The sequence below is a fragment of the Schistocerca nitens genome, chromosome 4, assembly GCF_023898315.1.
Source record: "Schistocerca nitens isolate TAMUIC-IGC-003100 chromosome 4, iqSchNite1.1, whole genome shotgun sequence".
NCBI classification, from domain to species: domain Eukaryota; kingdom Metazoa; phylum Arthropoda; class Insecta; order Orthoptera; family Acrididae; genus Schistocerca; species Schistocerca nitens.
This window is the reverse complement of record NC_064617.1, coordinates 342,551,994-342,577,374: the sequence shown is the minus strand read 5'-3', so window position 1 is coordinate 342,577,374 and position 25,381 is coordinate 342,551,994. Positions and strand designations below refer to the sequence as shown.

At 42.5% G+C, this 25,381-nt stretch overlaps 1 protein-coding gene across 1 annotated transcript in view; it reads right to left on the bottom strand.

The window, feature by feature from the left end:
• LOC126252296 (fatty acid synthase-like) overlaps nucleotides 1-18,709 on the bottom strand; it is a 110,415-nt gene extending 91,706 nt beyond the window's left edge. Inside the window, exon 1 of the mRNA XM_049953178.1 lies at nucleotides 18,658-18,709. The gene's annotated coding sequence lies outside the window, so the exon portion shown is untranslated. The remainder of the gene's footprint in view (nucleotides 1-18,657) is intronic.
• Between the last annotated feature and the right edge of the window lie 6,672 nt (nucleotides 18,710-25,381).

The window sequence follows — 25,381 nt, the reverse complement described above, 5'->3', positions numbered from 1 at the left end:
TTCAAAGAATTTTTTCTGTGTACGGCACTTCCTTAGTGTAATTTAAAGCTATTCGACGAACTCATGTAAAGGAATACTTTACTAAGAATAAATACTAACGTCATGATATTCGTTTAGAGCAACATACAGATGACTGATGTCATGAACTACGCTCTTTTGTAAATTTGTGTAAATAGTAGCAATAAGTCAGTTTTCATACTGGTAAATTTATAAGACCTTATTAGATTAAGAAGTATTAAAGTGGGTCATGATACAAAGAATTAGTTCGGTTTTAAACAAGGCAGGTTTGTGCCTCGTGCTGTTTTCACTTTCTGCGTAATGTTTCCTCTTCCGTGATTAGTCTGAATACACCTGACGATTTTCACTAGTCACGAAGAAAGCAGTGATTTCCTTAGATTTCGTATGGATTACGAAACATTATATAGACACTCACGTACATGCATGCAAAGCGAGACCTCATGATCATACGACACGGTCACAGGAGAGGCTAGCATCGCGAAAGGAAGAAACCTTGTAAATCGAGAAAGGAAGAAACCTCATAAATAAAAGAACTGAGCAACTATTACGCAAAATACATTACTTTAAACAATGTAAAATATAAGCTGTGGTATAAGGTAAAATATTGTCTACGGAAGACACCCACAATAATAAAAAACAGTGACTCTACAGAACAGAGCAAAGCGAATGTGTGTTATCTATAACAATTGGCGAGTGATAATGCGAAATCTCGCGATGTGAAGTGTCAAAAAAACATGAAGCCATGCACTGAAATGGGTGGCAAATCTAGTGTGAAATGTGGAAATCACAGTTCAGTTCACTTACGTATCTGCATTGATGGTACGACTGCGAAGATGTAAGACGGACATGAAGCGCAGACGAACTGTGTCTCCTACATACACTCCTGGAAATGGAAAAAAGAACACATTGACACCGGTGTGTCAGACCCACCATACTTGCTCCGGACACTGCGAGAGGGCTGTACAAGCAATGATCACACGCACGGCACAGCGGACACACCAGGAACCGCGGTGTTGGCCGTCGAATGGCGCTAGCTGCGCAGCATTTGTGCACCGCCGCCGTCAGTGTCAGCCAGTTTGCCGTGGCATACGGAGCTCCATCGCAGTCTTTAACACTGGTAGCATGCCGCGACAGCGTGGACGTGAACCGTATGTGCAGTTGACGGACTTTGAGCGAGGGCGTATAGTGGGCATGCGGGAGGCCGGGTGGACGTACCGCCGAATTGCTCAACACGTGGGGCGTGAGGTCTCCACAGTACATCGATGTTGTCGCCAGTGGTCGGCGGAAGGCGCACGTGCCCGTCGACCTGGGACCGGACCACAGCGACGCACGGATGCACGCCAAGACCGTAGGATCCTACGCAGTGCCGTAGGGGACCGCACCGCCACTTCCCAGCAAATTAGGGACACTGTTGCTCCTGGGGTATCGGCGAGGACCATTCGCAACCGTCTCCATGAAGCTGGGCTACGGTCCCGCACACCGTTAGGCCGTCTTCCGCTCACGCCCCAACATCGTGCAGCTCGCCTCCAGTGGTGTCGCGACAGGCGTGAATGGAGGGACGAATAGAGACGTGTCGTCTTCAGCGATGAGAGTCGCTTCTGCCTTGGTGCCAATGATGGTCGTATGCGTGTTTGGCGCCTTGCAGGTGAGCGCCACAATCAGGACTGCATACGACCGAGGCACACAGGGCCAACACCCGGCATCATGGTGTGGGGAGCGATCTCCTACACTGGCCGTACACCACTGGTGATCGTCGAGGGGACACTGAATAGTGCACGGTACATCCAAACCGTCATCGAACCCGAACCCATCGTTCTACCATTCCTAGACCGGCAAGGGAACTTGCTGTTCCAACAGGACAATGCACGTCCGCATGTATCCCGTGCCACCCAACGTGCTCTAGAAGGTGTAAGTCAACTACCCTGGCCAGCAAGATCTCCGGATCTGTCCCCCATTGAGCATGTTTGGGACTGGATGAAGCGTCGTCTCACGCGGTCTGCACGTCCAGCACGAACGCTGGTCCAACTGAGGCGCCAGGTGGAAATGTCATGGCAAGCCGTTCCACAGGACTACATCCAGCATCTCTACGATCGTCTCCATGGGAAAATAGCAGCCTGCATTGCTGCGAAAGGTGGATATACACTGTACTAGTGCCGACATTGTGCATGCTCTGTTGCCTGTGTCTATGTGCCTGTGGTTCTGTCAGTGTAATCATGTGATGTATCTGACCCCAGGAATGTGTCAATAAAGTTTCCCCTTCCTGGGACAATGAATTCACGGTGTTCTTATTTCAATTTCCAGGAGTGTATAACTGTATTGCCTGCCGCGTGCAGTTACTTTTGAATCAGACTGTGCCAGCGGTATGTGGCAATACTCAACTCTTATTCGTGATTGTTGCCGCGCTATGCCAAAAGCGCGGCGATTTATAAATTCAGAGCCTCATGAAAATCTATATCATTTAGGCTCAAGAAAGACAATTCCACATTGCGCAAATAGGCAGTAATCGATACAGAGGAAACATATTATGTGAGCAACAAAAAAATGGCTCTGAGCACTATGCGACTTAACTTCTGAGGTCATCAGTCGCCTAGAACTTAGAACTAATTAAACCTAACTAACCTAAGGATATCACACACATCCATGCCCGAGGCAGGATTCGAACCTGCGACCGTAGCGCCTAGACCCGCACGGCCACTCCGGCCGGCTGTGAGCAACAACGACAAATTAAGAGGCAGTGCCAATAAACAGTTGTGATGTATAATATTATATATCTGTGTATGTATTGTGAATGTACTAATGAAATTTTCTCTAGGTCCAACATGACAAAAAACCAAATATTCTGTAGTAATGACACAAATGTTTCATGTCAGTCCGTGTTTTGTGAGCTGCTTGGCCTGCTGTAGGAGAACATAATGTATCCTGAGACCTGATGTCACCTGACAACACCCCGACCTGCACACAACGATACTGGTCCACATTCGGAGGTACTGGCTTCAACCCACACTACCTTTGACCGGGAGCCTGCTCGTCTCACCAACATCAATTACCAGAACGCCAACACTCAATGTCATAGTGTATGCACTCACTGATTTGAATGCAAAAAAACGGAAAGCAATATTAAAATAACGTATGTGATGTTTCCTTTAACTGGACTCTTAATTCCAGCCTATAACTGAGTAAACAAGGACTCTCGTGCATCATAACATAAGGAAATCCAAAAACTTTTCAAAATATTTGTAGAAATATAAAGAAAATCATCAATACTGTTGGAAATACCTGTGTTTGTATATACTAGCGAATAACTGACCAGCAAAAGAGCTGATATTTTTGTTGAAACTTAAATATTTCCATGTATTAAAAAGTTGTATTGCAAATAGCATTCATATAGAATCAAGCTAAAGATCTGAAGCTTTTCCTGCAATTTTTGTTCAGTTTCCTGAGGGACCGCTCTCGGATGCGAAGGTAACGAAATGATATGAGCACAAGTTAAGTTTCAGATCCCGTAATTATTACAATCCCGTAATTATTACATATAAACTTATAATGAAATATTAAAGTAACTGTAATAGCGAGCGTCGAACATTTCGGAGTTAACAATGGTGAAATAATCTTTGAGAATCTGAAGAACAAATTAGTTTTACCCATGTAAAGGAGCTGTAGAGAAATGTCGCTATGGTTGAATTTTGTGAATGAGACAAGTAAGCACGTCTATTCACAAAATTCAAGCAGGCAACCTAGTATCGTTTTTTATTTATTATGTGCGTATGGACCCTGTCGGAAGACGCATTACATTATTGATTCGCCTTTCTAATAGCCCATATAGCTTTCATTCTTTCGCTATGTGCTTCTTTCCTTTCTTCTGACCACTTGGTCCCTGATCTTTTGGGACTTCATTCTCTGGCTTTACTATCCATCTATTTATCTTGTGGCGGTGAAGTTTCCTGTCTAGTATGTCCGATGTTCCTATCTGTGACTTTTCCATGTCATATTTGACTTCTTCTATCCATGGAATGTTCTTCAGTTTTGCAGTGTATGTCAAAATCTTGCCAGTTAGCCTTGAAGATGGGAGTCTATGAATGTGTCCATAGAATTTCGACCTTCGTTTCCTGATATCTGCGGCAAGGTTGGACAGTATTCTGTTGCTTTGCGCGATTTGATTCTGTATCCCTCTTCTGTTTTATCTGGTCCCAGCATTTTCCTCATGATCTTTCTTTCCTCCTTCAAGATGTTCTCCAGATCGCCTTTTCTATTAAGTACCAATGTTTCACTCGCATACAACACTTCAGGTTTAATCACTGTATTATAATGTTTGATCTTTGTATGAATGGACATGCATTTCTTGTTGTAGATTTCACGCGGTTTCCCGTATACTGGTTTGAGCTTTTGTAACCGAACTTTCTCTGGTTCCTTTTCCAACCCTGTTGGTTCTAAGATCTCACCGAGATATTTGTGGAACTCGTTTGATATGCCCGTATTTTGTGTTCAGTTACTGAATGTCGGATTTAGTGCAAATGAACTTGGTCTTCTCTTTTTTCATACACAACATATACACTCCTGGAAATGGAAAAAAGAACACATTGACACCGGTGTGTCAGACCCACCATACTTGCTCCGGACACTGCGAGAGGGCTGTACAAGCAATGATCACACGCACGGCACAGCGGACACACCAGGAACCGCGGTGTTGGCCGTCGAATGGCGCTAGCTGCGCAGCATTTGTGCACCGCCGCCGTCAGTGTCAGCCAGTTTGCCGTGGCATACGGAGCTCGATCGCAGTCTTTAACACTGGTAGCATGCCGCGACAGCGTGGACGTGAACCGTATGTGCAGTTGACGGACTTTGAGCGAGGGCGTATAGTGGGCATGCGGGAGGCCGGGTGGACGTACCGCCGAATTGCTCAACACGTGGGGCGTGAGGTCTCCACAGTACATCGATGTTGTCGCCAGTGGTCGGCGGAAGGTGCACGTGCCCGTCGACCTGGGACCGGACCGCAGCGACGCACGGATGCACGCCAAGACCGTAGGATCCTACGCAGTGCCGTAGGGGACCGCACCGCCACTTCCCAGCAAATTAGGGACACTGTTGCTCCTGGGGTATCGGCGAGGACCATTCGCAACCGTCTCCATGAAGCTGGGCTACGGTCCCGCACACCGTTAGGCCGTCTTCCGCTCACGCCAGGTGGAAATGGCATGGCAAGCCGTTCCACAGGACTACATCCAGCATCTCTACGATCGTCTCCATGGGAGAATAGCAGCCTGCATTGCTGCGAAAGGTTGATATACACTGTACTAGTGCCGACATTGTGCATGCTCTGTTGCCTGTGTCTATGTGCCTGTGGTTCTGTCAGTGTGATCATGTGATGTATCTGACCCCAGGAATGTGTCAATAAAGTTTCCCCTTCCTGGGACAATGAATTCACGGTGTTCTTATTTCGATTTCCAGGAGTGTATATTTTGTAATTAAATATCATACGATAGTAGTCAATGTTATACTGATCGACTTTAGTGTTGTTACCAGTGCTATTTTTCTGGGGGAATGCTGGGGGATACGTACCCCTAAACTTTTTCGTCGACAAAGTAATTTTTTTAAGATGTTCAGAACTTGGAAGAGCGCCAAAGATTTATTTCACGGACGTTAATTTTTTATTTCACTTTTTCGTGTTGGTAATTGCAATACGAACGATACCATGCAGTTTTTGGTGGGAAAGCCGATGTCATGGACTGTTCCAAGCATTTCTAAGCTGCGGCAACCGTTTTCGACGACTGTATCACTGGCAGCCAGTTTGACAAGCATGTAGTGCCTTCTCCCGCTAATATTGGGCGATGGTAGTACTAAACGGGTATGCGTACGCTCAAATCGCATGTTTCATTTGAGGTGATGTAAAGTGAAGTGTTGGATACCACTTTCTCTTGTATGTTTCTCGGTATCGCCTGCTTCATATGAGCTGTATAGTCAACTGAAGAGTCCGATACCATTTTATTTATTTATTTATTTATTCTTGTAATTCGACATGTTGATGACGTCATGGCTAAAAGCAGACGGGTTGTATCCCATGCTTCTGTTATAACTAATTTTCGCTGCATTATATAACATGTCGGAGTACCCTCAAACTTTTTTTTTTAGAAAAAAAGCGCTGGTTGTTACTATCTTTAAATTTTTTTTAATATGATGTCTTAGTTGACACTGGAACAAAGCTACCTGCGTACGTTTCTTTTCCGTTTCGCATTAACACGGAATTCACAAAATCAGAGCGGGAGAGATCGTGTATGAATGAGGCTACCTGTACAGCATGTTAAAAAAAAGAAAAAAAAGTTGAATACTTTGAGAGGTAGTAGTACTCACCGAAACAAGAAAAATAAGTCCAATAAACATGGGTCCGAAAATGCATACTTTCCGAGATAAACACATGTTTATACAAGCGGCTGCGCGACACTTGGTTGCGGATATTAGCATAGTCGTTGCACTAGATCACCGTCATATGTGTCGCCACGGTATTATGATTTCTTACTCACTCTTTCTACGAAATGGTTCAAATGGCTCTGAGCACTATGGGACTTAACATCTGAGGTCATCAGTCTCCTGGAACTTAAGAGCTACTTAAACCTAACTAACCTAAGGACATCATACACATCCATGTCCGAGGCTGGATTCGAACCTGCGACCGTAGCAGTCGTGCGGTTCCGGACTGAAGCGCCTAGAACCGCTCGATCACAACGGCCCGCCTCTATCTACGATTAGGAGTCTGTAACCAGTTGTGTGGTTCGAGTCGTGTTGTAGGCTACGTTAGTTTTCGTTGTGTTTGTGTGCCTTATTGTACAGTACTGTCAACCCTCGTTATGTATCATGGAGTTTTACCTTCTTTTAAACGCGGGTTCACTTATGTATTTACTGTTATTGCGCTGTTTATATGTACAAATGGTGTAGTACATGTATATTTTCTCTCTCCACCACTTGTTAGCAATCGAAGCCTACTTATCGACAAGTGAAAAGGTGGATATGATACTTGGCTATGGTATAGCAAATGGACGTAGCCTGCGAGTGCGCGCCCTCTACACTGAAAAATATCCATAGTGCAGAGTGTTCCGATAAGCTGTTTGGTAGACTTTTACGGCGTCTGAGGGACGCAGGTAGCCTTGCTCCTCGGAAGACGCATTGGACGACCCCCACAGTCCACACGCCTGACATGGAGGAGCGTGTACTACGTTTGGAGGAAGAAACTGCTGGGAACAGAATGCGACGATTAACAGCAGCAGAAGGCGTGTCTCACTATCGGGGGTTCTCTCAATGAGTGTCGCAAATCCACTGCTCACATCGAAAATTTTACTTGTTGACGAGGCAGGATTCACAAGAGATGGTGTCGTGAATTTCCATAACCATCATGCATGGGCAGATGTAAATCCCCAAGTAATTCAGGAAATAGGATATCAACACCGATTCTCAATCAACGTATAGGCAGTCATTCTTGGTGAAAGATTAATAGGGCCATACTTGCTACCGCAAAGGCTAACTGGGGCGCATTATCTGGACTTTCTCAATAATGTATTGCCTACCTTGCTGGGAGCTGTGCCATTGCTGCAACGAATACAAATGTGGTCCATGCATGATGGCGCACCAGCACACTTCCGTCACAATGCGAGCGAACATTTCACGCAGACATTTCAGGACCGCTGGGTTAGTTGGGGAAGGGGGTGAGGTGGGGGGCACACTTTGACCTGGTCGTTCCCCAGACCTCAGTCCCATAGACTTTTGATTATGGTGACACTTGAAGGAATTGGTCTACGCCACGCCAATCAACGATGTGGGAACACTACAGGGTCACGTCTTCAATGTCTTTTCTGGACCCATGTTTATTGGACTTATTTTTCTTGTTTCGGTGAGTACTACCACCTCTCAAAGTATTCGACACATTTTTTAAACTCCCTGTATATGCATGCAGTATGGAACGGAACAGAGTGAAACCTCATATCACATCCCTAGGACCAAACGCTGAAGAAGCGTAACGAGTATTTGACGGCTTTATTTATAGATTTTTCGAGAGCGTATGATAATGTCATGATACAAGAGCTAATTAAAAAACAGGAATTCTCCATGTTCCGGATGAAATTTTACGGAATACGTATGGTTTCCTTAGCTGTTGTAGAGTATACTACAACGACACACAGCTTTCCACAGGGTACAGCCCTCATTGTACGCCCTGTACGTCGCCAATCTAGAGACTGTATTTAGTCCCAGCACCAAAGCTCTTCAGCACGTGGACGACGTTTGTAGATACACCCACCCATTCACAATGTTTTTGAGTGACAAAGTTCATGGCTAAACGATGCACATGAGATCCTTGCCAAATGGGAGTGGGCAGTGGACTTACTCTATCGCCAGCAATGTCCATATGCTGAAAAATGCGTAATCACTTATCAACATAAATACATCATGATCGATACAAATTTCTCATACAGTTGCATGCTATGCTACTTGGAGTCTACTTTGGCTGAGAACTAACGTGAAATTATTGTACTGAGTACCTAACAAACAAGGTTAAAATAGTATGAATATATTAATAACAACTGCTTAGATCTGGTGGGGAGCGGAGCCGACTATACTTTTGATTCTATATAAGATCTTGACCCGCTTTGTCTTGGACTAAGGAAGCATCGTATTCGGCAGCGCTCCAAAATCTACTTCACAGAAATTAGATGTTCTCCATCATAGGGTGTTCTGCTTAATCCTTGGAAGCAAGAAATCAACTCCCATCGACGGACTGTTTGTGGATACTTCCGAAATACCACTAAAAATAGAAAGACAGATGTTGTTAGCTACATTTCTTTTGAGTCGATCGATATCCGACCATAACTCGATAAAGGCAATGACTAAATACTGGAGACTAACACAACCGTCTCACAAGAAAAGCACAAACCGTACTCCTTTGCTACTAAGAAGCTACGATAAATGGCGAAATCGCTTCCCAGTATTTCTGTAGGCCACGAAGTACCTTGCTTTCTGTATCAGGTTGACATCTTTATTACAGCTTCAATATCATACTTGTCGCACCATGGACCTTGCCGTTGGTGGGGAGGCTTGCGTGCCCCAGCGATACAGATGGCCGTACCGTAGGTGCAACCACAACGGAGGGGTCTCTGTTGAGAGGCCAGACAAACATGTGGTTCCTGAAGAGGGGCAGCAGCCTTTTCAGTAGTTGCAGGGGCAACAGTCTGAATGATTGACTGATCTGGCCTTGTAACATTAACCAAAACGGCCTTGCTGTGCTGGTACTGCGAACGGCTGAAAGCAAGGGGAAACTACAGCCGTAATTTTTCCTGAGGACATGCAGCTTTACTGTATGATTAAATGATGATGGCGTCCTCTTGGGTAAAATATTCCGGAGGTAAAATAGTCCCCCATTCGGATCAAATAGGGGTAATGCAGGAGTAGGTTTAATAATGAATAAAAAAATAGGAGTGCGGGTTAGCTACTACAAACAGCATAGTGAACGCATTATTGTGGCCAAGATAGACACAAAGCCCATGCCTACTACAGTAGTACAAGTTTATATGCCAACTAGCTCTGCAGATGATGAAGAAGTTAATGAAATGTATGACGAGATAAAATAAATTATTCAGGTAGTGAAGGGAGACGAAAATTTAATAGTCATGGGTGACTCGAATTCGTCAGTAGGAAAAGGGAGAGAAGGAAACATAGTAGGTGAATATGGATTGGGGGGAAGAAATGAAAGAGGAAGCCGCCTTGTAGAATTTTGCACAGAGCATAACTTAATCATAGCTAACACTTGGTTCAAGAATCATAAACGAAGGTTGTATACCTGGAAGAATCCTGGAGATACTAATGGGTAGCAGATAGATTATATAATGGTAAGACAGAGATTTAGGAACCAGGTTCTAAATTGTAAGACATTTCCAGGGCAGATGTGGATTCTGACCACAATCTCTTGGTTATGTACTGCAGATTGAAACTGAAGAAACTGCAAAAAGGTGGGAATTTAAGGAGATGGGACCTGGATAAACTGAAAGAACCAGAGGTTATAGAGAGTTTCGGTTGTAGAGAGTTTCAGGGAGAGCATAAGGGAACAATTGACAGAAATGGGGGAAAGAAATACAGTAGAAGAAGAATGGGTAGCTCTGAGGGATGAAGTAGTGAAGGCAGCAGAGGATCAAGTAGGTAAAAAGACGAGGGCTAATAGAAATCCTTGGGTAACAGAAGAAATATTGAACTTAATTGATGAAAGGAGAAAATATAAAAATGCAGTAAATGAAGCAGGCAAAAGGGAATACAAACGTCTCAAAAATGAGATCGACAGAAAGTGCAAAATGGCTAAGCAGGGATGGCTAGAGGACAAATGTAAGGATGTAGAGGCTTGTCTCACTAGGGGTAAGATAGATACTGCCTACAGGAAAATTAAAGAGACCTTTGGAGAGAAGAGAACCACTTGTATGAATATCAAGAGCTCAGATGGCAACCCAGTTCTAAGCAAAGAAGGGAAGGCAGAAAGGTGGAAGGAGTATATAGAGGGTTTATACAAGGGCGATGTACTTGAGGACAGTATTATGGAAATGGAAGAGAATGTAGATGAAGATGAAATGGGAGTTAAGATACTGCGTGAAGAGTTTGACAGAGCACTGAAAGACCTAAGTCGAAACAAGGCCCCGGGAGTAGACAACATTCCATTAGAACTACTGATGGCCTTGGGAGAGCCAGTCATGACAAAACTCTACCATCTGGTGAGCAAGATGTATGAGACAGGCGAAATACCCTCAGACTTCAAGAAGAATATAATAATTCCAATACCAAAGAAAGCAGGTGTTGACAGATGTGAAAATTACCGAACTATCAGTTTAATAAGTCACAGCTGCAAAATACTAACGCGAATTCTTTACAGACGAATGGAAAAACTGGTAGAAGCGGCCCTCGGGGAAGATTAGTTTGGATTCCGTAGAAATGTTGGAACACGTGAGGCAATACTAACCTTACGACTTATCTTAGAAGAAAGATTAAGAAAAGGCAAACCTACGTTTCTAGCATTTGTAGACTTAGAGAAAGCTTTTGACAACGTTAACTGGAATACTCTCTTTCAAATTCTGAAGGTGGCAGGGGTAAAATACAGGGAGCGAAAGGGTATTTACAATTTGTACAGAAACCAGATGGCAGTTATAAGAGTCGAGGGGCATGAAAGGTAAGCAGTGGTTGGGAAAGGAGTGAGACAGGGTTCTAGCCTCTCCCCGATGTTATTCAATCTGTATATTGAGCAAGCAGTAAAGGAAACAAAAGAAAAATTCGGAGTAGTTATTAAAATTCATGGAGAAGAAGCAAACACTTTGAGGTTCGCCGATGACATTGTAATTCTGTCAGAGACAGCAAAAGACTTGGAAGAGCAGTTGAATGGAATGGACAGTGTCTTGAAAGGAGGATATAAGATGAACATCAACAAAAGCAAAACGAGGATAATGGAATGTAGTCAAATTAAATCGGGTGATGCTGAGGGGATTAGATTAGGAAATGAGACACTTAAAGTAGTAAAGGAGTTTTGCTATTTAGGGAGTAAAATAACTGATGATGGTCGAAGTAGAGAGGATATAAAATGTAGACTGGCAATGGCAAGGAAATCGTTTCTGAAGAAGAGAAATTTGTTAACATCGAGTATAGATTTAAGTGTCAGGAAGTCGTATCTGAAAGTATTTGTATGGAGTGTAGCCATGTATGGAAGTGAAACATGGACGATAACCAGTTGGGACAAGAAGAGAATAGAAGCTTTCGAAATGTGGTGCTACAGAAGAATGCTGAAGATAAGGTGGGTAGATCACGTAACTAATGAGGAGGTATTGAATAGGATTGGGAAGAAGAGAAGTTTGTGGCACAACTTGACTAGAAGAAGGGATCGGTTGGTAGGACATGTTTTGAGGCATCAAGGGATCACAAATTTAGCATTGGAGGGCAGCGTGGAGGGTAAAAATCGTAGAGGGAGACCAAGAGATCAATACACTAAGCAGATTCAGAAGGATGTAGGCTGCAGTAGGTACTGGGAGATGAAGAAGCTTGCACAGGATAGAGTAGCATGGAGAGCTGCATCAAACCAGTCTCAGGACTGAAGACCACAACAACAACATCATACTTGTCGCACGACATAAGAAACGGGAAGAACATCGGTTCCCACTTAGAGCAGGTTATTGAACTATACTGTCCACAGTACCCTTGTACATACACAAATAGCTTTAAAACAGAAGATAGAATATGACACGCCTTCTTCTGCAGCTCTAATGGCATCTATTATATTATCGCATTTTCGCCTGAATCTTCCATCTACACACCAGAACTACTGGCCATATGGGAGATCATCTATTATGGAATACAGATACAGATACACATAGGCTCCCAAAGACTTCTGTAGAAATTGTAAAATCCAAAATTCGATAAGCAGATTGAAGGACAGGGTATTTCGGATGTATTGGAGACTATCATGTAAGTAAGGAAAAATGACGTAGACATCTATTTTATGTGAATAAAGGGATCTTCTGGAATTTTACATTACGTAATAGTCGACCTCCTAACGAAACGGACAGTTCGGACTAACAACAACCCCTCTACACATACGATCAGAAAGCTTCTTAGCATGACTAGAATGGTGAATGGTATGTATCTCATCGACACATGGGTAGAAACCAAGCGACCATACAATTGGACATCTCGACCGTGATGCGACTACGCGAAGCTAAGTAAACGTCATGTTACCCTGTACATTAACAGCGAATAACAATTCTAATTTTTGGAATTCGTGATCAGGGTCAAACTGACATAGACGATATGAATCATATAATAGTGGTACGCGGACAGGAAACTAGTTGCTAAGGGGTTTCCACTAGCTACAAGCCCAGATCACATAAGAAACAGATTGCCCGATCGCTTGGTCTAGCAGGCAACCCTTGTCAGGGAATGGCCACCAGGCGGCAACAGCGTCGCGCCCTTACTTGTGGAATCAACCACTAGATGGCACTCCGTTTTGTGAAATATGTGGCAACATCGGCCGAACGCGTGCAGCTTTCCACTATTTGGCGTCTGTGAAGTACAGCTGTTTCTGACATACCAGTGGTAGTGGATCGAGTCGTCATGCCGAGGACCTGCGAGTATATCAACTGTGGAAGGAGTAGACGAACAAATCCCGAATTAAAAATGTTCAGATTTCCCATCAAAGATAAAGAAAGGTTATGCGAGTGGATTTTAAATTCAGGTAAATCAATAAATTAGTTACGAGTAAGAATTAATGAAGAGCCCTAAGCATTCGATCCTATATACATTTTGTCGATCTTACAGGGTGTTTCAAAAATGACCGGTATATTTGAAACGGCAATAAAAACTAAACGAGCAGCGATAGAAATACACCGTTTGTTGCAATATGCTTGGGACAACAGTACATTTTCAGGCGGACAAACTTTCGAAATTACAGTAGTTACAATTTTCAACAACAGATGGCGCTGCAAGTGATGTGAAAGATATAGAAGACAACGCAGTCTGTGGGTGCGCCATTCTGTACGTCATCTTTCTGCTGCAAGCGTGTGCTGTTCACAACGTGCAAGTGTGCTGTAGACAACATGGTTTATTCCTTAGAACAGAGGATTTTTCTGTTGTTGGAATTCCACCGCCTAGAACACAGTGTTGTTGCAACAAGACGAAGGTTTCAACGGAGGTTTAATGCAACCAAAGGACCGAAAAGCGATACAATAAAGGATCTGTTTGAAAAATTTCAATGGACTGGGAACGTGACGGATGAACGTGCTGGAAAGGTAGGGCGACCGCGTACGGCAACCACAGAGGGCAACGCGTAGCTAGTGCAGCAGGTGATCCAACAGCGGCCTCGGGTTTCCGTTCGCCGTGTTGCAGCTGCGGTCCAAATGACGCCAACGTCCACGTATCGTCTCATGCGCCAGAGTTTACACCTCTATCCATACAAAATTCAAACGCGGCAACCCCTCAGCGCTGCTACCATTGCTGCACGAGAGACATTCGCTAACGATATAGTGCACAGGATTGATGACGGCGATATGCATGTGGGCAGCATTTGGTTTACTGACGAAGCTTATTTTTACCTGGACGGCTTTGTCAATAAACAGAACTGGCGCATATGGGGAACCGAAAAGCCCCATGTTGCAGTCCCATCGTCCCTGCATCCTCAAAAAGTACTGGTCTGGGCCGCCATGTCTTCCAAAGGAATCATTGGCCCATTTTTCAGATCCGAAACGATTACTGCATCACGCTATCTGGACATTCTTCGTGAATTTGTGGCGGTACAAACTGCCTTAGACGACACTGCGAACACCTCGTGGTTTATGCACGATGGTGCCCGGCCACATCGCACGGCCGACGTCTTTAATTTCCTGAATGAATATTTCGATGATCGTGTGATTGCTTTGGGCTATCCGAAACATACAGGAGGCGGCGTGGATTGGCCTCCCTATTCGCCAGACATGAACCCCTGTGACTTCTTTCTGTGGGGGCACTTGAAAGACCAGGTGTACCGCCAGAATCCAGAAACAATTGAACAGCTGAAGCAGTACATCTCATCTGCATGTGAAGCCATACCGCCAGACACGTTGTCAAAGGTTTCGGGTAATTTCATTCAGAGACTACGCCATATTATTGCTACGCATGGTGGATATGTGGAAAATATCGTACTATAGAGCTTCCCAGACCGCAGCGTCATCTGTTGTTGAAAATTGTAACTACTGTAATTTCGAAAGTTTGTCTGCCTGAAAATGTACTGTTGTCCCAAGCATATTGCAACAAACGGTGTATATCTATCGCTGCTCGTTTAGTTTTTATTGCCGTTTCAAATATACCGGTCATTTTTGAAACACCCTGTATGTTCTGATATAACGTGGCAGCCCTTCCTGTACAAGAATCATATCATATAATTTTTAAATGAAATCTTTGCTGCGATTTGGACTTTTTTAAATGTTCAAAGACGAGTGTAGTAGAACTGTCTCAAAACTGAAAATTATAAAAATGGTTCAAATGGCTCTGAGCACTATGGGACTCAACTGCTGTGGTCATAAGTCCCCTAGAACTTAGAACTACTTAAACCTAACTAACCTAAGGACATCACACACATCCATGCCCGAGGCAGGATTCGAACCTGCGACCGTAGCGGTCGTGCGGTTCCAGACTGTAGCGCCTTTAACCGCTCGGCCACTCCGGCCGGCCTGAAAATTATAAAAAATATGTAGTTTATTCATATTGTATTTAAGTACCAAATAAAGATTCTCCGTTAGGCTGCACAAATAATTTTCGTTGCCTTTCCTTGATCACTCTACCACGTTTAATTAGAAAGAAGTAATGTGTTAAATCTGAGCAAAATAGTACTGCATGTGACAATAGTACATGTGCTGACTGCAAAGTTAAGATATTTACCCTCACAGAATTTTTTTTTACTCACGATATTTAAAGTTTCACAATATTTATTTTTTTCGAAGATATCGTTGTTAAGTGCGTACATGAAATTATATTCGTTTACAACTAACAGTAAGCAAATGCAAAATGTGGTTATACTCAAGAACGCTTACAGAGCTTGTCAGTAAATTAACGGATTATATTTGAAAGACGTTGAGGTTTTGAAAACTTTCTAGTGTTAACCTGCACGTGGAGATCTTTTTTACCAACATAATGCGTATCAGAAGAGCTGTATAACAAAAAGGAAATAGACGGCATGGAAGGCGAGTGTAAAACCTATGCGACTGCAATACAGTCTGCATTTAAACAGTAACTCACGAGAAATATTTGTGTGTTACTTTTCATTTATTTAATTTCGCATATGATTGTGAGAATTATCCCTATAGTAGAAATAAACCTGGTTTGTAGAATTACAGGAGCTAATCTACATTCTTCGATTGAAAACTCGGGAAAAACCATAGCCGATCATGGTCTACAGTCAGCTGTGTGACGAATGCATTTCGCGCGCAACGCTCTAGCCGAACACAAACCAGCGTCATTCACGTCACCGAAGATACAGCATTGCCAATTCCGCGACATGGACAGGTCAGCTAGCATTGTAGCGTCGCCTGAGACATCTGTTGACCGACGGGAAAACTATTTTTACGGTTGCCTGTTCCGCCGTACGGACGGTCAATCTGTTTCTTACGTGATCTGGGCTACAAGTATTACCTCCTTACTCTACAGATTCAATGTAAATAGGTACAATCTGATAGCGAAATACTTAAAAGTACCTGATTACATAGATTTAAGCTTTGTAGTGAAACCATTGTAACTTTGCATACTTTTTTTTTAAACTGGAAACTTGTACATGTACACTCGAACTAAGTTGATTAAGGTACTACACATCAAACTTTTGTATGAATAGAATCGTGTGTAATATAATTTCCTCAGTATATTGTCGTTTCCATAACGCAACACTTATTCTGTGGTTAACTTAATTCCCCGTCTGTGCTTGGCAGAAGATGATAATAAAATTAAATAGAAACACTTCCTAATATTGTGCAAAGTTATTTGGTCACGAACTGGATTGCGGCTTCTTAGGCCATCTCCAGGTGGCAACTGGATGTCGCTAAAACACAAACACAATGAAGTGCGACTTACACGAATATCACTTACACAGAAGATACAAAAATGATGACATGTAGTGTTTGCATAGGAAAGAATTACAGTTCTTCGTAACACAGAAACAGGTACATTACCAAACATGAAACATAAAGAATTTTATGTGGAGATACGTTTCACAATGATGAAAAATAAAGTTGAATTTGCCATTTCAATCTGTTATTGGGAACTAAAACTTAATTCTGCAGCGGGGAAAAAGAAACTGAATTTGGACATTTAATACATTCTGTGTCATGTTTGTTGATTTCCAGCAGGGTCATCTTCATGCGTAGTTTTACGTTCTGTTAAGAAAAGAGGATGTCTTACACTCTGCTAAAAAAGCAGAAAGTTAATCCTACTAGAAATCGGCAAGAGTATGACACAGAATGCGAGCTTAGTAATAAATGACCGAACTCGATTTTTTTTTTCGCTTTGTTAAATTAAGTTTTAGGTGCAAGTAATAGATTAAAACCGTAAATTCAACTTTATTTTTCATAAGTTGATAAATGTCTCTCCACATCAAAAACTTTCATTTCCTTTTTTAGTTAATGTATCTATTTCTCTGCGACAAAAAATGTAATGCTTACATATTAAACACTATACGCAACTTCGTTTTTGTGCCATTTGTATCTTCTGTTTAAATAATATCTGTGTAAGCAGCACGTCATTTTATCTTTGTCTGAGGATGGCCTAAGAAGCCGAAAGCCTGTTCGTGATCGTAAGAAGTTTTCCCTGTTTATTAATATTATTCAGTCAGTTTACCCTAACCGTAGTTGGAAAGGACATTTTTTTCACATTTCTGGATTTTTATCTCATTATAAAATTTGCAGTTTTCCGAATAAAATGATGTATATATCACTTAAAAACTCACGTGGGAAGTATTTTATTTTATTTTTTTAAATATAATCTACACCGGTTGAAAACGTTAAAATTTTTACGTGCATCTAATAAAATCGTTAATTTTTTATGTAGAAGACTGTGGATTGCTGTGTTATAAAGGTTAAATTACGTGTTTGTATTGGTAGCACTGTCAAAAACAGTATCGTATCGTTTCATAGTATAAACATGCGTTGTATGTCGAAGTGCTAACGTTTTTCCGAGAAAAAGTGACGAATAGGTTGGTAAATCTCTCAAAAAGTAAAGTATTACGCCAAAACGGAGTGTTTTTAAGAAACGTGGGTTTAATGATAATAGATTTTCGAATAGAGAGAAACATTGCGACTGTAAACTGATGAAAAACTAGTACACACCTTTGCCCTCGTGGACCTGATTCGTGGTGCAATTACTGCAATGCCCAGTACTCAAACTGTTCATACAGCCATAAACATTACATCCCAGCAGCAGTCACGAATATCATAAAACCTATTTAGAGAGACCTGGCAAATTCTGAATTACTGAAGAAGTGTCTGAAAAGTCAGACTCAAAATCCCAGTGAGTCGTTCAATAATCTTATATGGACTCGCTTAAAAAAACTTGTTTTTGTTGGTGAAGACATTAAAGTGGGGGGTCAGTGATGCTGTTATTGCTGTTAATGATGGGAACATTGGTAGGGTGATAGTGCTACAGCATATGGGAATTAATCCTGGAGCAAACTGCATCAGAGAACTTGAGAGTATTCAAATTTTCAGAGAGTAATAACATACATATCCTGAGTCTACTGAGCTAAAAGAAGAACATAATATTATCTATAGTCAAAATTATTTAGGATAACGTAGAAAAACGTACACAAAATTTTAACCATGCAATTAAAAAATTGTGTTTCCGAAAGCAGTGGCTGAAATGCAATTATTGTAGTTCAGTAGACTCAGAACATACAGTTTAACATCCGGTAAAAGTATCTTGTCAATGGCTACAGTGGTTCCTGAAATACAGGGAAGCCTGGCCACTAAATTTAACATTGCCTGGATAGGGCGTTCAAACTCACTTTAAGTCAAACATTTACACTGTCTCTGTAAAGTTATAATTATTGCTGGCCTTAAGGTCGGTGTTGAAAAGACAAAGTAAAGAAATAAACAAATAAAAATAAGAGTAGCGTAGTCGCTGACTTACCTCTGCGGCAAAACGGAGTCCCTTCTCGCAGTGTACCCAGCTGCTCTCATAGAGCGCTCTTCCGCCTCTGGGTGGAGCGCCCGGCCGCTGCCGCTGACTTTATAACCTGTCGAAAATTACCCACGCTGTCCTTAACAATAACGGGAACTGCGCCGTCGTCGGCGTGGTTCCCACAATCAGCAGTCGTCCACCCGAAACATCCCAAACTAAGACGCGTTTTCGTAAATACGCATATTGTTTACCTTTAGGATCGAAGGCTTATAAAAGTAAAATAAAAGTAATGGCCAGTTCTCAAGTATTTTTTGCGTTCAGTCGATCCTGCGAGCTTGACCTAGTACTCGTCAGTTGTTGTTTCTCCCTTTGCAAGGCAGTCAGTAAGAATAATTTATTTCGAATTACAGAAAAGGATATCTATGTCCGCAGGTCGGATCTGTGCAAAAAAATTTTCGTGAAATTATCAGAAAGTCATAACAAGTGTTTCGTATTAATATGTAACTTAATTATCAATATTTTCAATACAATGTTTACAAAGAGCAGTTACAGTTCGGATGAATCACAAGTTTAGACTGACGCTGGCCTCAATATGGCCGACGTGCCAGATACGTAATCGCTTCACGCCGTTTTTTCACTTCCTTTTCGACGCTTCGTTCGGCACCGGATATTGTAGGCGTTTCGTATTCCTTTCGACACAACCTTTCCCTAACTTGCATTTCCTGCAAATCCGAGGATACTTACGAGTCATATGAGATAACATCTTTCATCATTTTGTAATTTTCAATATAATACCAGTTTTCACTTAAATTCCAGCAAATATTTTTCGCTTTAGCTCCTAGTAGTTCAAATGGTTCTGAGCACTATGGAACTTAAATTCTGAGGTCATCAGTTCCCTAGGACTTAGAATTACTTAAACCTAACTAACCTAAGGACATCACACACATCCATGCCCCCGAGGCAGGATTCGAACCTGCGGCCGTAGCGGTAGAGCGGTTCCGGACTGTAACGCCTAGAACCGTTCGGCCACTCCGGCCGGCGATCCTAGTAGTACTCCGCAGGTTGTTCACAATTAGCAGTGTCCTAGCTAAACGCGTTTCCACGCTACCACAGTTTATAACTTTACGCAAAACTATTGGGTTGGTGCGCGGTCTAACGCGCTGCTTCCCCAGCGGGAAGGCGTGCCGGTCCCCGGCACGAATCCGCCCGCCGGATTAGTGTCGAGGTCCGGTGTGCTGGCCAGCCTGTGGATAGTTTTTAATGCGGTTTTCCATCTGCTTCGGCGAATGTGGGCTAGCTCCTCTTATTCCGCCTAAGGTATACCATGTTGGCGATTGCTGCGCAAACACTGTCTCAACGTACGCGTACACCATAATTACTCTACCACGTAAACATTTGGGATTACACTCATCTGGTATGAGATCTTCCCGGAGGGGGCGGGGGAGTCCACTGGGGGCCGAACCGCACACTAACCCTCGGTTGTGTGGTGCGGGTGGACTGCTGTGGCCTGTTGTGGGGTTGTGAACCACAGAGAGCTACGGCGGGACGAAGCCTCTCCGTCGTTTCTAGGTTCACAGTTTAATACACAATACACAACTGGATTGGTGCGTTATTCTTAGTGTTTTCCCGTAACTCTAATAAACACAACAGGTAAACATAACATATGTATTCACCTTCAGTATTTACAAGTCTGCCAACACTGGGATAATTTTCAATTCCACGACTGTAGAAACCATTTGCTTTTGAGGCGCAGAACTCGAGCCATGTTCGGAGCGCACTTTCATCCGGAAAGGAAGTTGTTACAGTGTTGTTCGATAGTGAGTGGTAGAGGTAAAAATCTGAATGCGCAAGATCGGGTGAATACAATGAGTCTGCAAGACGTCTCAGTTGTTGACAATAAACGTCGGCAGTGATGGTCTTACCACGGTCGGGGAAGCAATTCGTAGTATACCACTCCGTCGTTTCTCCACCAGATGCATAACATTGCTTTTTGTGGGTGTGCGCTTTGTTTGGGCTCAACCATTTGTTTCTTTTTTATATTAGCGTAACGACACCATTCCTCGTCACTAGTAACGAAACAGGATAGGAATTTCACGAGCCAGCTGATGATGAAGAAGCAGAGATGCACATTTGGCCACCCGTTGACTTTAACATGCGGACCCATATGCCCGATTTTTGGACCTTCTCCATTGCATGCTAATGTTGCACGCTCGTGGAACGATCACTGTTTATCACATTTTCCAGTTCTCAAGTACACTGAGGTGGATCATTGTGGATTAATACGTTTAAACCATCTTCCTCAAACCCCAAAAGGCCGGCCGTGGTGGCCAAGCGGTTAAAGGCGCTACAGTCTGGAACCGCGCGGCCGCTACGGTCGCAGGTTCGAATCCTGCCTCGGGCATGGATGTGTGTCATGTCCTTAGGTTAGTTAGGTTTAATTAGTTCTAAGTTCTAGGCGACTCATGACCGCAGAAGTTAAGTCGCATAGTGCTCAGAGCCATTTGAAACCCCCAAGGTCTTCCTGAACGTGGAGAGTCACTAATGCCAGAACGATCCTGCTTTGACGAGAAAACCATTTTCTTGCCGTGCTCTGCCTAGCCGCATTATCCCCATACGCAGCGCAAATATTTCTGGCTGCCTCAGCTGCTGTCACTCTAGCGAACTCAAACAGAAGAGTATGTCGGAAATGTCCGATTTCTCCTCTTGGCACTCCCAGTTTCTAGCGTCCACAGGTCCACTCACTGTCTCCAAATAACAAAATGACAATAAGTAAAATCAAATAACAACAGTGAACCATAAACCAAAAAAACAATCGATACATAAACCTATAGTAACCGGAAACATGCAAAACAAAAACGCTGCGAACTTATGCACCAACCTATAGTAACAATCAAGTGACTACACCGCTGCAGGCAATATGAGACAAAAAACAGTTTTCTCTTTTCTTCTATTCCCCAGACATGTTAAGCTGAAGTTTCAGAATTATCAACGGGCTTTCATTTCTTTCTATTAATCAGGAAAAATGCTCTTTAGTACTTGTACGTACGTAAATCTGAGTTTTTAAGACAGTATTCACAAACTTGAAGAACGGACAAAGTTTTGTACATATAGCTTGTTACCACAGCGCTTTAACCACGTTTCGCAGATTCTGATTTCTTGCGTAGTAAATAAATATTGTTCTGGAATGATCAGACTTACCAACCACCATTATACGCTCTCTGCGAGAAGTTTTGTGCTTTGTTCTTATTGGCCCAGAACGGCAGCCCGCGAAGTATTCAAATTTGACTGCTTGTGTACACGTGTATGGCACTGTTTTGTCTGCAGTATCACATGAGTTGCATGGATTGGGCACCTCACTGTATTCGAGAAGGTGAATGTTTGTCTGGGTCCATGTATGCTTATTATTCAACTACATTGATATTACGGACTTGTAGGAACCACGTTTGATGAAGGACAATGATGTTTATTCAGTTTTCTTGATTATGTTTTTTGAATGTTTGGGTAAGGGTACAGCTTTTCAAAAATGGTTCAAACGGCTCTGAGCACTATGTTACTTAACTTCTAGGGTCATCAGTCCCCTAGAACTTAGAGCTACTTAAACCTAAGTAATCTAAGAACATCACACACATCCATGCTCGAGGCAGGTTTCGAACCTGCGACCGTAGCGGTCGCGCGGTTCCAGACTGTAGCGCCTAGAACCGGCCGGCGGTACAGCTTTATTGGCTGGTAAAACAGTAAATTTAATTTCATTCTTTTGGCTCTGAATCCCAGGCTTGGAATTAATAACTGCTAACTAACACACTTAAGTTCATCCACTAAAACATAATGAGATATATTTAACTGCAAAGCCATTTACACTATTTAAATTTAAGTCGACCATACCTGTAGCGTTATATAGCTAAATTATAATGTCGGTATTAAAAGAAGTGTTCGTTTCTGCCTTTGGTTATATCCAGACCAATGTGGTTTGTTCTATGTTGTACAATTTATGTTTCAGCTGTATTTCTTATCAACAGTGTGTCTCATCCTTGCAGGATCGTTTGTACCATGTCCTTCCAGGATCGTTCGTGCCAAAAATGACTTACAGTGATAATTAGAACACAATGGAAGTGAGTCAATGATAATCGGTCGGCACTGAAAGCTTTCGGTAACAGCAATGTGAGAAACCTCTGCCCTGTTGCATTCCAAATCGGATGGCTACCTCTGCATTTACATTTTGCATTTCACGAGGCATTGTTCATAACACAATAGTGTATCCAATAACTGTTGTGAAAACAGTCTTAATTTGCACAGGAGGAACATTTATTTATTGATGACCATTTTCAGACTATTTATCCATTATCAAATCACCCATAAATGCATTGCAACAGTCATACAAGTGGAAAATCGGTCATGAAATCAGTAACTGTGATAACAGGTCACCTGGCCTCCACAGGTTACTGTCGCTCTGTCCAACCCCTGCTGGAGATATACAATAGAGTGTATTTGGCTTCATTCTTCAACTTCTTTTTTTCGTGAATGGATAAAGGGGCGTATTTCTTCGCCTTCGGTTCTTACAGGAAATGTAAATACTGTACACCCACACTAGAGGACTATTAGTGAGATAGTAGTAGCTGACTCTATGGGAATCGACATATGTTGACCGGTTTTGAATGCTTTGTAGTTGCTACCAAACTAGCAGGCAATTCAGTGTTTAGTGACTCCAATATCTCAATAAAAAAGATTGTAACAAACTCAGTTATACATGAAGTTTCAGTGATTATTAACGCCATGTGTTCCGCTTTCGTAGATGTGGAGACACTAAAGACAGGGTTGTCTGCCAGTTAATGTTGGCAATGAACGGAAAAGAGTCAATGATGGTCTATATCGTTCTGTTTTACTCAGCTAGCCAATCGCAACAGCCGAGAGTCATCTCAGTGTGCGTGTATAATACACACGTCATGTTAGCGAAGCTACTTGGTAGGGGACTGCCATTTTATTGCATCCGTACTCCGTAAATCGAGTCGTAGATTGCCGGCCGCGGTGGTCTAGCGGTTCTGGCGCTGCAGTCCGGAACCGCGGGACTGCTGCGGTCGCAGGTTCGAATCCTGCCTCGGGCATGGGTGTGTGTGTGATGTCCTTAGGTTAGTTAGGTTTAAGTAGTTCTAAGTTCTAGGGGACTTATGACCTAAGATGTTGAGTCCCATAGTGCTCAGAGCCATTTGAACCATTTTTTTGAGTCGTAGAGCGTACCTCACTTTATCATAGTTATCTACTAGTGACACATGTTATAAGCCACGTTCACGAAAAACGTCGTGATTTAGAAAGAACAATTTGAGAAAGAGCTGACCTCTATTTTTTTGAAGTAGTTACAGGTGTAGGGATATATCTTTCCATCTGCTAATGTACTGTTACTTCGTAATTATATCAAAAAATGAAGGACAACTTCGGCACATATTTTAAAGCGCCACCAATATTTGTTGGAGATTAAATTCCTGCAGTCTGACTGCGGAAAGGGTATATACATGGGCGGAAAAAATGCTAACAACAAAAAGTAATTGATATACTGAGCGTAAATTTTAAGTTGACAAACCAGAATAACTCGAAAAACAAGCTTCACACGAAAAAATATGTAGAATTCAAAGTTGATTATTTTCGAGGGGGACATCTACTGGTGCTAAAATTAGCCCACCACCCCAGCCCCCTGGGGGTGGGGCGGGAGGCAACTTTAAAATTTCAAATGGGAACCCCCATTTTTTTATCGCAGAATCAGATTCTACATAAAAACTTCGTACATTTTGTCTTAAACATTTGTTTTGATTCTTGGTAGTTGGCGCTGTAATTCAAGAAAATCCATGTTCTCATTTTTGCGTGGAGAATGGTAACGGATAAATAAAAAATGAGTTCATTCGTTAGTAAGTAGGATGTTTGGTTAGTTAGTTAGCTAGTCAGATGATATGTTTGATAATTAAAAGTTGTGTGGCCTCATGACCACGAAACAAAAAAAACTTATCCGAATCTGCGGAAAAAATACAGTATTTGGGCCATCATTTGTATAACTCTAATTCCTCTCTTTCAGACCCTACCCTTTGGGGAGAGAGGGAGAGTTTTAGTTCTAGCGAATCAAAATTTACGAAGTAAATAAGTACTTTTTATTTATCCGTAACCATTTTCCACGCAAAAGTGAGAACATGGTTTTATTGAATTACAGCGCAAACTACCAAGAATCAAAACAAATGTTTAAGACAAAATGTACGTAGTTTTTATGTAGAATCTGATTCTGCGATAAAAAAATGGGGGTTCCCATTTGAAATTTTAAAGTTGCCTCCCGCCCCACCCCCAGCGGGCTGGGATGGCGGGCTAATTTTAGCACCAGCAGATGTCTCCCTCGGAAATAATCAACTTTGGATTCTATACATTTTTTCGTGTGTAGCTTAATTTTCGAGCTATTCTAGTTTGTCAACTCAAAATTTACACCCTGCAGAGTAAAGAAATTTTGGAAAAACTTTTGTCTAAGTAACTTATTTAAGTGATAAACGTTACACGATAACAGGTTAATGCAAGCCCATGAAAAGCCATTGCACATGTGAAATGCTGGTACATCAATAACCGGTTTAACCACCAGCATGCTGAATGCAGGCATGCAGACGGGCAAGCGTTGTGTCGTACAGGTGCCGGATGTCAGTTTGTGGGATGGTGTTCTATACCTACTGTACTTGGTCGATCAATACAGGAACGGTTAATGCTGTTTGTG